This window comes from Telopea speciosissima, chromosome 8 (assembly GCF_018873765.1).
Source record: "Telopea speciosissima isolate NSW1024214 ecotype Mountain lineage chromosome 8, Tspe_v1, whole genome shotgun sequence".
In the NCBI taxonomy this organism is placed as follows: Eukaryota; Viridiplantae; Streptophyta; class Magnoliopsida; order Proteales; family Proteaceae; genus Telopea; species Telopea speciosissima.
This window is the reverse complement of record NC_057923.1, coordinates 37,688,997-37,703,787: the sequence shown is the minus strand read 5'-3', so window position 1 is coordinate 37,703,787 and position 14,791 is coordinate 37,688,997. Positions and strand designations below refer to the sequence as shown.

General features: G+C 38.7%; 1 protein-coding gene and 1 pseudogene across 1 annotated transcript in view; one reads left to right on the top strand and one right to left on the bottom strand.

The window, feature by feature from the left end:
• LOC122671676 (DNA replication complex GINS protein PSF3-like) overlaps positions 1-14,791 on the top strand; it is a 77,790-nt gene that overhangs the window by 47,257 nt on the left and 15,742 nt on the right. The window lies entirely within an intron of this gene.
• Positions 264-13,262, bottom strand: LOC122671674 (annotated as a pseudogene).

The following is a 14,791-nucleotide window of genomic DNA, read 5'->3' as shown; positions in this document are numbered from 1 at the left end:
AATGAAAATACACTTGGTTCTGGATTCTTATCCTATGCTAATTTGAAAGTAAAGCAATACGATTACAACACTACAACATTTCCTATCCAAAATTTACTAGAACGTCAACTTTTGAGCCCCACGATTTCTTCATTACAATTTTCACTACTCTATCAGTCAAATACAATTCCTCTCTTCTGATTGGCTACTTACCTCCAGAAAAATTCACGTGATTACTAAGAGGCTGGCTTCTCAAAATGATACAATGCCATCCATCCTTCGGACTTCAGATCCATTCCTTAAAGTTGATGCATGCATCTAATAATTTCCATTCTTCACTTCCCTCTTCTGGTTTCTGCAAACAAAGATAATCTAATGAGTTAGCAAACTCAGATGTTACCATACATGATTGATTAATTTATGAAACTTAACATTGTCATATTCCCATCGTGCTGTGAGTGGGAGAGAAACAAGAATACTCTCAATACGGCCTCCTGTCTTTAGTCCAAATGTCGTACCTCGATCATAGACCTTCACATTTCACAAAACAAATGGTCAATTTGACATACTTTAAGAACGTACAAATGGTATATCTAATTTCACACTCAAAACACAATAGTTATACCAAGTTGAATTCCACATAGCGTCCCCTTCGTAATTGCTGCCATGCCTTATGCCGATCTGTAAATGGCATATCCTTCTGTCGCTCAATAATTGGTAAGTACGCAGAAACTACAGAATTAGCACATTCTGCAAGAAGAAATTGGATTATAGACGTTAAGTGGATAGCACATACAGAGAAACCTCAGGTACAATTGTCCCAGCAATTACCAGACGCAAAGGCAAGAAGCATCTCTTGATCATAGTCATTAAGATCATCAAAAAATATTTCTCCAAGCCCACGTCTTTCACCTCGATGCTGCAGGTATTACCCATTAATATTAGTAAATATTGTCCATATAAACTTCTTCTTTTTTTCATGATGCTGGTCATTCTAATATTCGGCAGATAAGGAGTTCCCTGGGTAGACCAAATTTCAAATTTGGTGGCTTATCTGAACTAATCACCCATCATGTATATACTCCCCACACATAATGATGTTGGTTTGGACTGAAACATAATCCATGATTAGACGATAATGGAGACGAGATGTCCACAAAGTTTGGGTGTCAACAGGCACTGCCATGTGTGGCAGAAAGCTGAGGCCATCAGAAGGGCCGTTGAGGCACAACAGAATCCATACAACACTCCCTTTTCCCCCTGAAGAAGTGACTTCCAGACCTTTCTCCCTCCTCTTCACTCACTCCAAATCAATTGCATGTTTTAACTGGGAGGACCTTAAAGAAACAACAGATCCCACGCTACAGTCTACCCCCACATTTTTACCAGTATCAAAAAATTCACTCTACCTATGGTTATGCTAAGCATCTATCTCAAACTAGGAAAATATGAACAAGCTTCCTGAAGAAAGCCCCAGAGGTTCAATTGAAAACTTATTAGGAGACTCAGAAGCAAATGTGACAGTTTAATTTGTTAGATTATAAACATATACTTTTTCCCTAATAGAGAGGACAAAAGACTTGTATGGATGCACAATTGGTGCAACTCTGGAGCATTTCCATGCCTGAGGGCATCATTTTGAGTAACTTCCAACGACCTTAGAAACAGAAATAAATTAATTTCTTGAGAATCCAAACACATTTTTTCCATCAACAAATGGGATGGAATTGAAGCGGGGGAAGGACAGGTGGGGTAGACAAAGAATGGCTGAGGCCCAGAAAAATTGAGGCAACACCAATATTAACCAAGTACTAAGAAATTAAAAAGAGCTTTAAAATAAGGTCAGATGACACCTCTCCTTCCTTTGCAAACAGACATGTTTTTCACTTCTATCGGAATCAGATGTTCTAACCTAGAAGCCAAGACAAAGGCCTCTCTTATGCATGCCAATATCACCTCCAGCCACTGTAAGGCCTTCACAACCTGCCAATGATGATATAAATCCACCTCCATCACCAATCACTTGTTCCCGAGGAAGAGATTACAAGTCCAATGGGAAGACCAAGGGCTTTCTCTCTTATATAGTTACAGTTACACATCTACTCCAAACACCCTTTTAAATATGCTTATCTACACAACTAATTTTTATGTGTATGGCCTTACTTTCAATTTCAAGCAAATCCCCTCATAGACTTGTTGAAAATGAAATGAAAAGAAAAATCAATAAGTCTTGTGCTTCCACACAAGCTATAAAGAATCAAAATAATTATAGTAAACTTTGTAACATCATATAAAATACATTATAGCAGACAGAGTTAATCATGAGACTACCTTAATAAAGAAATAATCATCGCACCATTTCTTGAATCTGGGGTAGAAACTTGGATCAAATTTGTCACAGGCATTTTTTTGAACCTACATGAGAAAAGCTCATATAAAATTTGCTCCAGCTGAAAATGCTACAACATCACATATAACAGGGTATCTATGCCACAAAAAAAACATATATAAATACTAAATTAGATTGAAGAGACCAAACCTCTTTATCTCTTCTATTTAGTTAGGGCCCCAGTTTGTTGAACAAGTTAAGCATGCTTAGTGGGTAATACTTGACAGCTTTCACATAAGAAACCTAGGTTTAGGATTGACATATCTAAAGCCAGTACCTGGCTTGAACACCCAAAATAGGGAGGGAGGAGAGAGGAAAAAGAAGAACTTCAAGCTGTTTCAGAAAATCATGTGTAATTCTAAGCCAAAGGCTCAAACACTTCTTTAAATCTATAAATACAAAATGGTCCTTTGCTTAAAAGCCTAGTGTCTATTTTTAGATGAGCTCTAGGTTGATTTTTAAAAGTCCTTTTAGAAGTTTCTGTTTTTGGTTCTTCTTTTTTTTTCCCTTAAGGAGAGAGTCACATTTGGAGACCCAAAGTTGTTAGCAAGTTTCTATTTCTTAGTTTTTAATTTTCTTGCACATGAGTCTATATTAAAGGATGTCACCCCTACAATCCCAGTGGTCGAGATGTGTGATGTGTCTCAAGTGTTTATTTATCTCATTATCTCTCCTTCTTTCTCAAAGTTACTATCATGGGTACCGTTCAGTCCAATAACAGTTTCTTGTATCCTTATTCTTTCCCTATTTTTCTTCTATTTCTTCAAACCCCAAACACTCCTAACCTTTTCTCACCATATTTCCTTGTAGTTCAACCTTAAAAATTTCAAAACCAATGACTGTCCTACATCAGCTCTCTTTAGGAGAGACTATGGAAAATCCAAATTAGAATCTGTCATAAGTAGATTGATGTTTTCATGATGTTATTGTGACTGGATGATCAGGGCAAGCAGAACATTCCCCCCCCCCCCAATGAGTAATCAGCTAATCATCAGCCAAAGAGTTAGTCAACCTCCTCCAAGAGAAAGAACAGTTACAACCAAAGCGAGAGACCTACCACTCCTAATTGGAACAAGAACTTGGGTACTAAATAGAAAAACAATATTTTCTGCTTTGGGTGATGCAATTGTAGAAGTTTCAGATAATTTTACACGACCTTTCCTTACATGGTGCCGTAGAGATCCAAAAACCACCAAAATGTAAGGCATTGCGTGGGGAAATTGCCTGAAAAAGGTACTCATTTGTGGCATGTACCAGAGGAGACATACAGGGCAGCACATTCTACATCATGTTTGACTTATGTAAGCAGGATGAGTAGTCAACAGACCAGCTGTTTCTGAATTGAACTTGAGCAAAGTCAATCTAGCACCATTTCCCGACGGTATTTTATTTGACATGGAGTTTCCCTAAGGATATTCCTGAATTGATGATGCAAAGTTGCATATTCTTGTGGATGGGTGTTCTTTAGCTATCCAATGGAGATTATGGGAGGAAAGAAATGCAATGCTATTTCAAGAATCAAGATGTCTGCTCAGATTTTATAAATAGAAAGCAATACAATGACAAATATGCACAAATGGTAGAAGCTGTGATTCTTTAATTTCTTTAAATTGGGATAGGGAGAGCATCGATCTCATTAGACATCATCACACACACACACAAAGTCCACCAGATATTGGAGGTTCCATTAGATCAAGGATGGGACAACAATGAGAGATAGGGTCCGGAAAGGGACTCATCCATAACTGAGTTGAATTTTTCAGAATTTGGTTTGGAATATGCATTTGAGTAGAGGAGACAAAAATTTGATAGAGGAAGGTGATTTTGCTAATGTCACAGGTCGGCTGACTGACTCCAAGAAGACGTGGAGGATCTCTGATACGACCATGACGTTCAATAACCCCGATTATGGGTCGCTAAGGGCCCACAAAACTAATAGAAAGCCCAAATAAGAATATAGGGGAAATTCTGTAATTATCTTGAAATTCAGAAACAATCAAGTGAATAGTAATGGAGTTAAAGATATAACTGGAAACAATTACTTAAAGGGGGGTATTACTGGAATATAATAGAAGAGAGGGAAGTAATGGAATAAATTAAAGACAGGAGGGGCATTAATGTCAATTAATATATGTCGAAGAGGATGTTGTCTTCAACCTCTCGACCCCGACAACCAGCGGAAGAGGGTTCTCTTGTAGGTGAGAACTCTCAACAATGGACCGTTCGAGCCATGGTTTTAGGGCTAATTTTCCAACTTTTAACACTATTGAATCCTAAACATAGTCTCAATGGACAACAAGCAAACTGAAGAGAACTTCCGAAACAAGAACCTGGTGGTAGAAGGTGAACCACGCCTGGGTTCTGATAATGTCTCACAACAGGTGATTTGGTTTGAGGCAGGGATCTAAGGCTTGAATAGCCCTGGAAAGGAGGTCTAATCCCTGAAATATTAGGTCGGTCTGAGCTATAAAAGTAGAGTTCCAGTGAACTCTTCTCAGATCAGCAGTTTCGCTAGCAGGGAAGAGAAACAGTAACAGGGATGTAGAAGAAGGTACAGGGAAGCAGGGAAAGAAGAAAAGTAGGAAAGAAAGAAGAGAAGAGGAAGGGTGGGGGGAGAGACAGTAAGGAGGGCGTACCTGATATGGAAAGAGAAAGAGGAAAACAGAGACGGAACACGATTACACCACGCAGGTAAGTAAACCCAACTTTTCTTCATTCAATTCTCCTCTTCATTATTGGTTACATGCAAATATATAAAGAAAAAGTGTAGAAAACCTAGGACCTGTAACCAGTAACCTTAGAATGGAGAAAAGAGAGAAGAAAGAAGAAGAGAAGAGTAGCTGTAAGGGGAGGAGCCGTATGTGTTGGTCTGCTTCCTCCCTCAATTATCTTATTTATAATAAAACCATTACAATCATAAAAGGAAAAGGAAACTAAACCTAATCTAAAATCGGTAACTAACTTAGACTAGGAAACTGACTTCTAACTCCTAACAATTAAAGACATAAAACAATAAAGGAAACCATAATGGACTCAACCACAATAGGGACACTCCCCCAATCGTGGTACACTTCTCAACACTCCCCCTCAAGCTGGATTATACAAATAAGAGAAGAAGGAAAATCCAGCTTGAACTATATAAAAAAAAACTCCATAATAATGCTAACACTGCCCCTCAAGTTGGCGCATCCAATGTACTAATGCGCAACTTGAACAAAATGGAAAAAAAAAACTAAGTTGCAGCAGAATCCAGTTTGGCATATGAATGCAGGTCCCAAATAAACCTTCAAGAACTTGAAAAATAGATCTTCAGAACTTGGACAGACATGATCAGCAAACCGAGACTGGAATGTCTTCCAAAAAAGGCAACTTTCAACGATCTTCAATAGCTATCCAGTGATGAATCTTAGATTGTCACAATGACATAGAATCTTTGACATAGAATCTTTAAGTGAAATAACTAGAGCAACAAGCATCGGAAACAAACTGAATCAAGCAGCGGAAAAAAAACTGTATCAACCCAATTGAAAGTCCTCAAATAGGCAACAACCAAATATCTTCAATACTCTTCAATACTTCAATCTCCACCTTACAGCAAACTCAACCCAATAACAAAGGATACCCAATAGCAATGGTGGAAAACACTCCAATAGCAATAGTGGAAAACACTGATCTTCTATATTTTGCACCAATGTTCCTGCAAGTTCTGGAAAACATTGATCTTCTATATTTTGCACCAATGTTCCTACAAATTCTGCGTTTTGCAATGTCTGCAGGTGAATTGTACATAATCCCCCCCTCATGTGTAATACACGTGGACATAATAGAGATGATGTAAGAGAGAGCAAAAGCATAATATTCCAGAGTTTTCTAAGAGGTGCTAAGGGTAATGGAAAAGGAAGAAATGGCAAATTAGAAAATACCATGAACTTCCAAAGGGGTTATAGGTATATGCCAAAGGTATGTTTTGGATATGAAGGGAATTAGAATTATTGAAAGGGAACGGTGTTGGAAAAAAAGGTTGGCATGACTGTAATTTGGTGGTAATCCACTTTTAAATACAATCCAAGCCAAAGGGCAAACTGGTAATAAATCAGAATTTTCAAGGGTCAATTGGTTGGGTAGTCAAATAGGAGAATGTATTAAAAAGGTAATGGCAGTTCCATAAATTAAGTGAAATCCATATATATGCATAAGCATGGCCAAATTTAAGGGAGGAGTGGCAATCTGGTAATAAACCAGAATTTGCAAGGGGGCTATGGGTAATTGAAGAAGCAATGGGACATAATGAGAATTAATTTATAGATTTAGGACTAACTTGGAAGAAAACAAATTAAAGGATAGAAGGGGTTATTGACATTATGGAAGGGTAAAATTGGAAAGTGGGGTAATAAAAGTAGAAAAAAGAAAATTCTTGGAAAGGGGAAGTTGAAGAGGTCGTCTCCTACCTCTAGCACAAACCAGAGACGGAAAACCCAACAGGTTTCTGAAGGAAAGAACTCCTTTGGGGATGCTCTGTTTATCCTAGGGTTTTAACGGTAAGTAGGTGATGGAAATACCTCTGGATTGCACCCAAACAGAGCTCCAATCGACCACCAGATTCTGAGATTGAAGGACTGGAGCTGCAGCAGGCGGTAGAAGTTGCAGCAGTTCAGTTGCAGGCTTCGACTCTCACAACTAAAGGAAAGTTTCGAAGGAAATCTTCAAAGACTTGAACCGTCTATGGACAGGCACCCTTCAACCCAGATCTAAGAATCAATCGACAAGGATTAAAGATTCAGCATGCTTCTTCTTGGTTCTGGTAATACCGCCCAGCAGAGATAAAGCCTGGAATTTCAGCAGCAAATCGATATTCCTTAATAAATTTTCCGGCGGAAAATCGATCATAGCAGAAGTAGAAAACGAAAACAATAGCAGCAAGATTCCGCAATCAATGCACACCCAACTTCAGGTATGATCTTCAGACACTATTTCAGCTTTCATCGAAACCAGTATGTGAAACCCTAGTCCCTCTTCTTCCTCTATGAACTAGGGTTTCCTTCTTCAAGCCAGAATTTAAAATCGACTCTCAAAACGGCAATTACAGTGATAATCAGGTATTGGTTACAACAACTCTGATACCATGTAGCAAACCTAGGACCTCTAACCAGTAACCTTAGAATGGAAAAAAGAGAGAAGAAAGAAGAAGAGAAGAGTAGCTGCAAGGGGAGGAGCCGTATGTGTTGGTCTGCTTCCTCCCTCAATTATCTAATTTATAATAAAACCATTACAATCATAAAAGGAAAAGGAAACTAAACCTAATCTAAAATCGGTAACTAACTTAGACCAGGAAACTGACTCCTAACTCCTAACAATTAAAGACATAAAACAATAAAGGAAACCATAATGGACTCAACCACAATAGGGACACTCCCCCAATCGTGGTACACTTCTCAACAAAAAGAAATAAAAGAAAACAAAGACTCCGATTCTAAGACTAAAACTAAAATTGAATTGAACTCTACCTCCTATGTAATCTACTCAAAGTAAAACACAATAAATAAAGGAATAAAGATTATAAGACAACTCTAAATAAATAAATAAATCCTACCAACCTGTGTTAGACCAAAAACCCGGATGGGCCAGTTTGGGTTTCCAAATCAGGTCACACTAACGTTACTGCATCAATCTCCCATCTTGTTAGTTGCATCAGATTTCTTGCTTGCAAGCTGAACTTCTCACTCCAATGGAATCCCAGATCGGAGAATGAGATTCCAGATGATTTGTCTAGGTATGGATGGTCTCTTAATGCTTTGTAGTGGGCCTAGGATTACAATCTGAACAATATATTTTCCCTGTAGCCCCTTACAGTGATGTTTTCAGATGGTGCAGTCCCCCATCCTCCCCTTGGAAGATTGTACTATTCTATTAAGCTGTTTTATCCAGAGAAGAATCAACACTACTGCCAGCTATTTTTATATTTTATTCCACCTTAAAAACGAGATAAAAGAAAACAAAATGATTCTAATATTTTAACAATAAGATCATCGGATATTGGGGTGAAAAGTAGCAAACCCCCAAAGCACTCAATGTATCATGTGTATATACTGTATGAAAGTGTTTGACATCCTCCTCGAAGATATAGGCAGGAGTCAAATCAGTGCCTCCACCAAACCACCACTGTCTAGGTGCTCCAGGAGCATCTGCATTCCAATATTTTGAAGATGCATTATCAACACTATAAAACTGAATGGCCATTTGTTCAAGATCAAAGTAGTAATACTATGTAAGATAGCATTCAGTCTTTCCAGATCTATTGAAGTTAATCATGTCAAAATAAAAAGGGGGGGGGGGTGGAGAAAAATGGTCTCTACAAAATTTCAAGAATTTTAAAACCAGAGAAGAAACATACAGCAGTGGAAAGGAACTTGATTTATTAAGGAGAAAAAATTCAAGACTGTTTAAAGGAACTCAGTCCAGCAGGTTCTAATTGATATATTAAGGTGGATGCAATTCAGGAGATTGCCAGCATTTTTTATAAATACTACCATTCATTTCGTTTAGCTAGAGTACCCTTCCAGCACCTTTGGTGAACAATGCATTCTATTCCTGCATAAATGCATCTAATCATCCCAACAACCAATCACATTAGAAAGGGAAAGGATGTGGTGACCAGTGTATATTTCAATTGAATTTTCTTCCACAAGTTCTATCTTGCTCAATGACTTGCCAGAGATCCCTAATCAACATTTCATATTTATACATGCAACAATAATTATACTCTCCTTCAATAGGAGCAGTAATGGGACATTATCAGATGCTTTTCTGGTTGGCAATTGGCTACTTTATTCTGCAAATGGACATATAGAAAGGAGCAGAAAACTGGTGGCAACGGGTAACTATGGCCAAACACAGATGCAAGAATTGGACAAAGGACAACAATGAGACCTCCTAACAGCTATGGGCTCAGGACATGGACATGCACCATTAAGGGTGTGAAATAGATTGTAGGCCATGAGAATAGGAGGAAATTCTGGATGGATAATTGTCTAGTGTGTAGCGAAGCTCTCCCAGTGTTGCATGCAACAGTGGGAAGAGTGGACCACTCTTGGTCATCCGAATTTACAAAGAATCTAATATCAGTAATAAGTTGTTAGCACATCTGAATTAGTGAATAATGCTTGGGTGATCAATGACTGATCCCAAGCTTTGTATTTATAATGAATTAATCAAGATACATGGACAGAATTGCCCCTAGAGTAGCCGACTCTAATATAGAGTCGGCTGTACGTAAAGAAAAACATAATAAAAAGATGAAAAGTCCAGAATACCCCCACGGTATTCTGTCCCATACAACTGAGAAACGGATTTGAAGGGTCTCCCTCCCCTCTTTCTCCATGAAAATGGGGGAGGGGGACCCTCCTATTTATAGGGGGTGACCCACCGATCACGGCGCCGTGGATGACGTCACTTTGGTGACGTCCATCCTTTTCCACGGCGCCATGGTGACCCTTCACATCATCCAGTACTCTTAGGCTGAAAATGGGCTTTTGGGACATTTTGGGTCAGTTTGGGGGCCTATTTGCCTTTTCTTTTTGGGTCTTTGAAGGGTTACGGGTACGATACTTTCCATCCGTGTCCTGCTATCATCATCGCCAGTGGTGCTGGCAAAATTTCAGTGTCTACACCAACATTTGGAGCCCTTCTGCATAAAAATTTTAAGTTGTGGTATTTGTTTGTCTGTGCATCCATGTCCATTGTCTCCCCCCCCCCCCCAAAAAAAAAAAAAAAAACCTTGCATTGATTTTCTTTTTCCTTCTCTCTTCCAAATCCTGCTACCCTCCTCCTAGGTTATGGATATGTCTATCAAAAGAAATCAATTCCAAAGGCACAGTCTCATGCTCAAGAAGTGATAATAGCAATAAACAGCAGTGTCACCTGAAGTTAAGCCACGCAGAGGTTACCTTGGTCAGTAGTTGTTTGTTCAAGAAAAATAACAATAAAATAACAATGACCTGTCACTTTGCTAAAAGTAAAGCAATGAAAAGCTTAGCTTTTTCATTGTATTGAGAAAATCCGGCATTGGCTATAATCATATGTTCTTAGACACTTCAACCAGGGTATTCTTTAATTTTCCATTGGTACTGTGGAAATCAGGCAGAGATGGAGTGTAGTGCAAGGGTTGATTTCGTAAATTAAGGTTGTGCAGTATCAAAGGAATGGCATTATCAATTGACCATTTGAAACCCCACCCCAGTGACGACCACTCTTTTCCTCTTTCTTTCCTCTTCTCTTTTTGGACCAATATAAGACAAAAATGGAATACACCATTGCTTTTCGAATGTGGACTTTAACAAAAGGTATTACAATATCTGAACCTAAAGACACTTTTGAACTTTGAGTCCATCAATCTCTCAGTTACCTTTTGAGCTAATCATACTAGATCACACCTGTAATTCTCATAGTTAAATAGAAACAAAGCATACTAGATTTCACTTGATGTATCAGAATATGGATTCCAAAATCTTGGGATTGCTACAAAATCCACAAAAGAAGTAAAATGGAAATATGGAAAATAAGCAGATCTAAGTTAGAAGTGTCTTTTCCAAAATGCAAAAACTAAGAGAGAACTTGAAGGGACGCCCACAGAACATATGTTTATAGAAGAAAGATAACAATAGAGACAGATATTCAAGGAATAGAAAAACAAAAAAGGCAATAAAATTTGCAAGTGGAGTACCTTTTGGAGCATCTGTTTCAAAGTACCGATAGTTAAAGTGTAAAGTTGGCGCAAAAGGGTTCTTAGGGTGCAAAACCTGACAAACAATAAAGAACCAAAAAACAAAAAATTCAGATTTGAAAGATATACATATACATCATCGTACAGAGCTAGACTTTGAAATGTTTGCAGCAAATGCATTTTGAAATTCTGGACCCCAGTGCTTATTTTCAGAACTAAATACCCTGCTATAACATATATAATGGTTGCCCAGTCAAGCTCGAAGGAAGAATATGCAACAACTGAACTTTTACACTGAGGAAACGATACTGCCAGAAAAACAAGATATACTTGATCATCAGAAGCAACAGATAAATGCATGTACATAAGAAGAATTTTAAAAAAAAAAAATCAGTCAAAATCAGCAAGATATTTCCAATTTGATAGGAAGCAAAATTGGCTATTGTCATTTAAAATTAAACAATCTCAACCTCAATCCATGAGTGAACAATTTATTAGCAGAGATATTTCCAGTAGGCAATCACTTAGGTGTGGCAACTATTATGCATGCTCTTCATACCATTATATATAATATTTTTCCATCAATAGGGCAAGAACTCTCCTTCCCTCCCCTAGGATTTTAAGAATAGTACTGCAAACCTGATTTCCCATGAAACACCAATTCAGCGGCCAAAAGTTAAATCTTGCTAGGGTGTTGGCTGATCCGCTGTGTATAATAGTAGGCTGGATCAGTCTCATTCAATACTGATCCAAACTGGTCGATATGGACTGGGAACAGCCAATTTTAAAAAACCAATGTCCTTCATTCACTACCTTTCTCCAACATTCTTTTTAGAATATAGAAATACATGAGCTGCACAATAGAATGAACATATATGCAGGTACTTAAGACCCATATCTTTAGGAGAATCTCTTACTCTGCTCCTTTTCTTTCCCCTCATAAATGAATTCTCATCCTGCTCTCTTTCATTATAAGCTTCCAAACATATGATATACAGTGTTGTAAGACTTGTATCTTCAATCTATTTTTTATGCCATGTGCAGAACGGCCATTTCTCAATGCTCTGTTGCAAGCACCTGGGTTTATTTTTCCCACACAGTTCATACCATATTCCAACAAAGTGGCATGGTCTAGGGTTTCTCACAGAAAAGAAATCCGAACAGAATAAACAGATAATAAAAGGCTTCTACTTATGTCCCACAGAAACAGTCTTGAACCACTCCTTCAATCCAATTGCTTCAATAGAATTCCTAAAGTGCTGATCAAACCCAGAAAATCCAAAATGTACCACCAGAGAAATCAAATTAAGTCAAAAGGTTAGAATAACCTTATCCACAAGTCAAGAGAAAGCATTAACATAGTCACCAATTCAACCACCTAGGCATTAAAACCATAATTTCAAATTATTAAACCAAAAAAAAATCTAAAACTTTCAATCTAAAGTATTTGATTGTATATCTGTCTCATACAAATAAGACTAAAAAAATATTTATTAAACTACTTTAATCCGCAAGAGAGTTTAGGAGCAACATACCGAACTGATTCCGGCCGCGAAAAACGGTACAGGGCCGGGCTTCTCCGCCCAATTCTCACCCCTGGCAGCTCTATAAGCTTCAGGGGGCATCATTCCATACATAACATACACATTAACACCAGCTTTCTCCCACAACCCACCGTCCTGCAAAACTCTGCTGATACCACCACCACCGCCGGGCCTCGACCACACATCTTCCTTGAACTTGCCGCCGCCATCCACGGCCTCTATGGCCGTGCAGACATCATCTTGAGCATCTCTGATCATTTTCTCGAAGCGAGCCCTAACGGAGGACGACGGACCATCGGATTCACGGAGAAATGTATCTGGGCGTTCATCCTGTGGAGTCTCTTTCTCAATGGCTACTGCTGATCGGACGCTTAAGTTGGTTCGTTTGTTCATCAAGAGAGGTGTTTTCAGAGATGGATTTCTGGGAAAGAAAGAGAGAGAGAAATACCTCTAAGGGTGGAAGAAGACGAAAAAGAACAAAAGGTAGTAGGAGGAGAAAGATGAGGGATGATACTGGAAGAAGTAGACATAATTGAGGTCGGCATTGGTGGAGATGTTCAACAATAATTCGCGTTAGAGAACGAAAGAGGGGGGAAGAGTTGGGCAGAGATGGAGGAGAGGAAATGAAGAAAAAGGGTCCTTATCAAAAAATTTTCAAAGGGTGTTTCTATGGGCTGAAATTTCCATCGACGGCACCTAGTTTGGTACGACACCTGCCCAGCGACCGCCAGAAGCAGATAAGAAAAAAAGTTTCAGTTGGAGAAGCATCCCTTTGAAATTGGGATTATAGGATTTTCTTCCCCATGTCCATGGATGACATGGCATGCCAGATTTTAAGCTGATAACAATAAATGTATCTTGTAATTATGTTATTTCTGTTATTATTATTATTATTATTTTTAATCTGGTTCATTTATAAATAAATAAAAAAAGGAAACAGTTTTCTGTACGGGAGTGTGACCTAAAAAAAAACATAAAAATATACTAAGTACGTGTACAAGTTCCACTTCCGCATTCCACGTTCCACATACAAGTTTTGTCGTATTTCTGTTTTAAAAAAAAAAACACACCAAAAACGATTTTATTTTGAATGTTGTCATATACATCCTTTCTTGAGTCCTCACATTCCAAATTTGTGGAAATCTAGTTACATACTAGAAAACATCTCTACAAGAGAAATGCATAATTAATGGGTTTATCCCAATAATGAAGAAAAAAAAAAAAAAAAACTTGAGGGAAGAGTTTTTAAATAAATTGATGGTCATTTGCCTGAATCTCTGTTTCCTTCTACTACAAGCGGGCTAGCTTTAGTTATGATTTGCTGATGGTCCAGCCAACTTTGTATAATGGGGAAGCGCAGGAGCCACATGTGTGGCTGCCAATGAGAGCATCCCGCTGGCATCTCAGGGGGTGGGATGGTCATTTCGCTCCCACTGTGTCTGGGCATGGCCTGCACCCAACACCCCCTCCCTCGCACCCCCACCCCCACCAACAAAGAGAATATTTTTCCATTGGATAGAGCCGGCCTTTGCAAAGCATGGAAAAGGTCAAGAATGTAATGTGCCGTGACATTGGGGCAGTTTTAGTACGAGAATGTTGAAATTTGAGTAAGCTAGCTTGGGCTAGTACCATCCCAGTCCAACATTGAGCTGCCGGACCAGCCTGGTGGTTGGGCCTTTACAGACCAGGCCCAAGAGGGCGATGAAGGCGCCAAATCGAATTTCTTTTTGAAAGGGTTGGGCGCCTTTTAAACCTCTCTGATTCTCATTCTGATTCAAAACAACAGCCCCATTAGGGATCATGGATCATTTCCTTTACTGTTCTTCTCTCTCTTAGATTGTTTCGAAGGTAACAGGACAATTGCAAGGATCAGCTGAAGCCAGAAGTTCTGGATACTCACGATTAGAAAGGTCAGTACAATCTTCTTCCTCCTTTCCCCCCTGCTCTTCTATTCTGATAATTTGATTTGGGGAGGGAAGTAGAGGGAAGTATGGAACACCATTTTATTAGTTTGTTATCGAAAACTAAAAATTTGCCTAATTTCGACATTATAACACTAACCACACAATAGAGAATCATCTTCTCTTCTGCTGACCTAAGATCGTCGAAATCGATGGTGGTCTCCAGCGATTTCAGGTAAATCCGACAATCTCCTCTCTT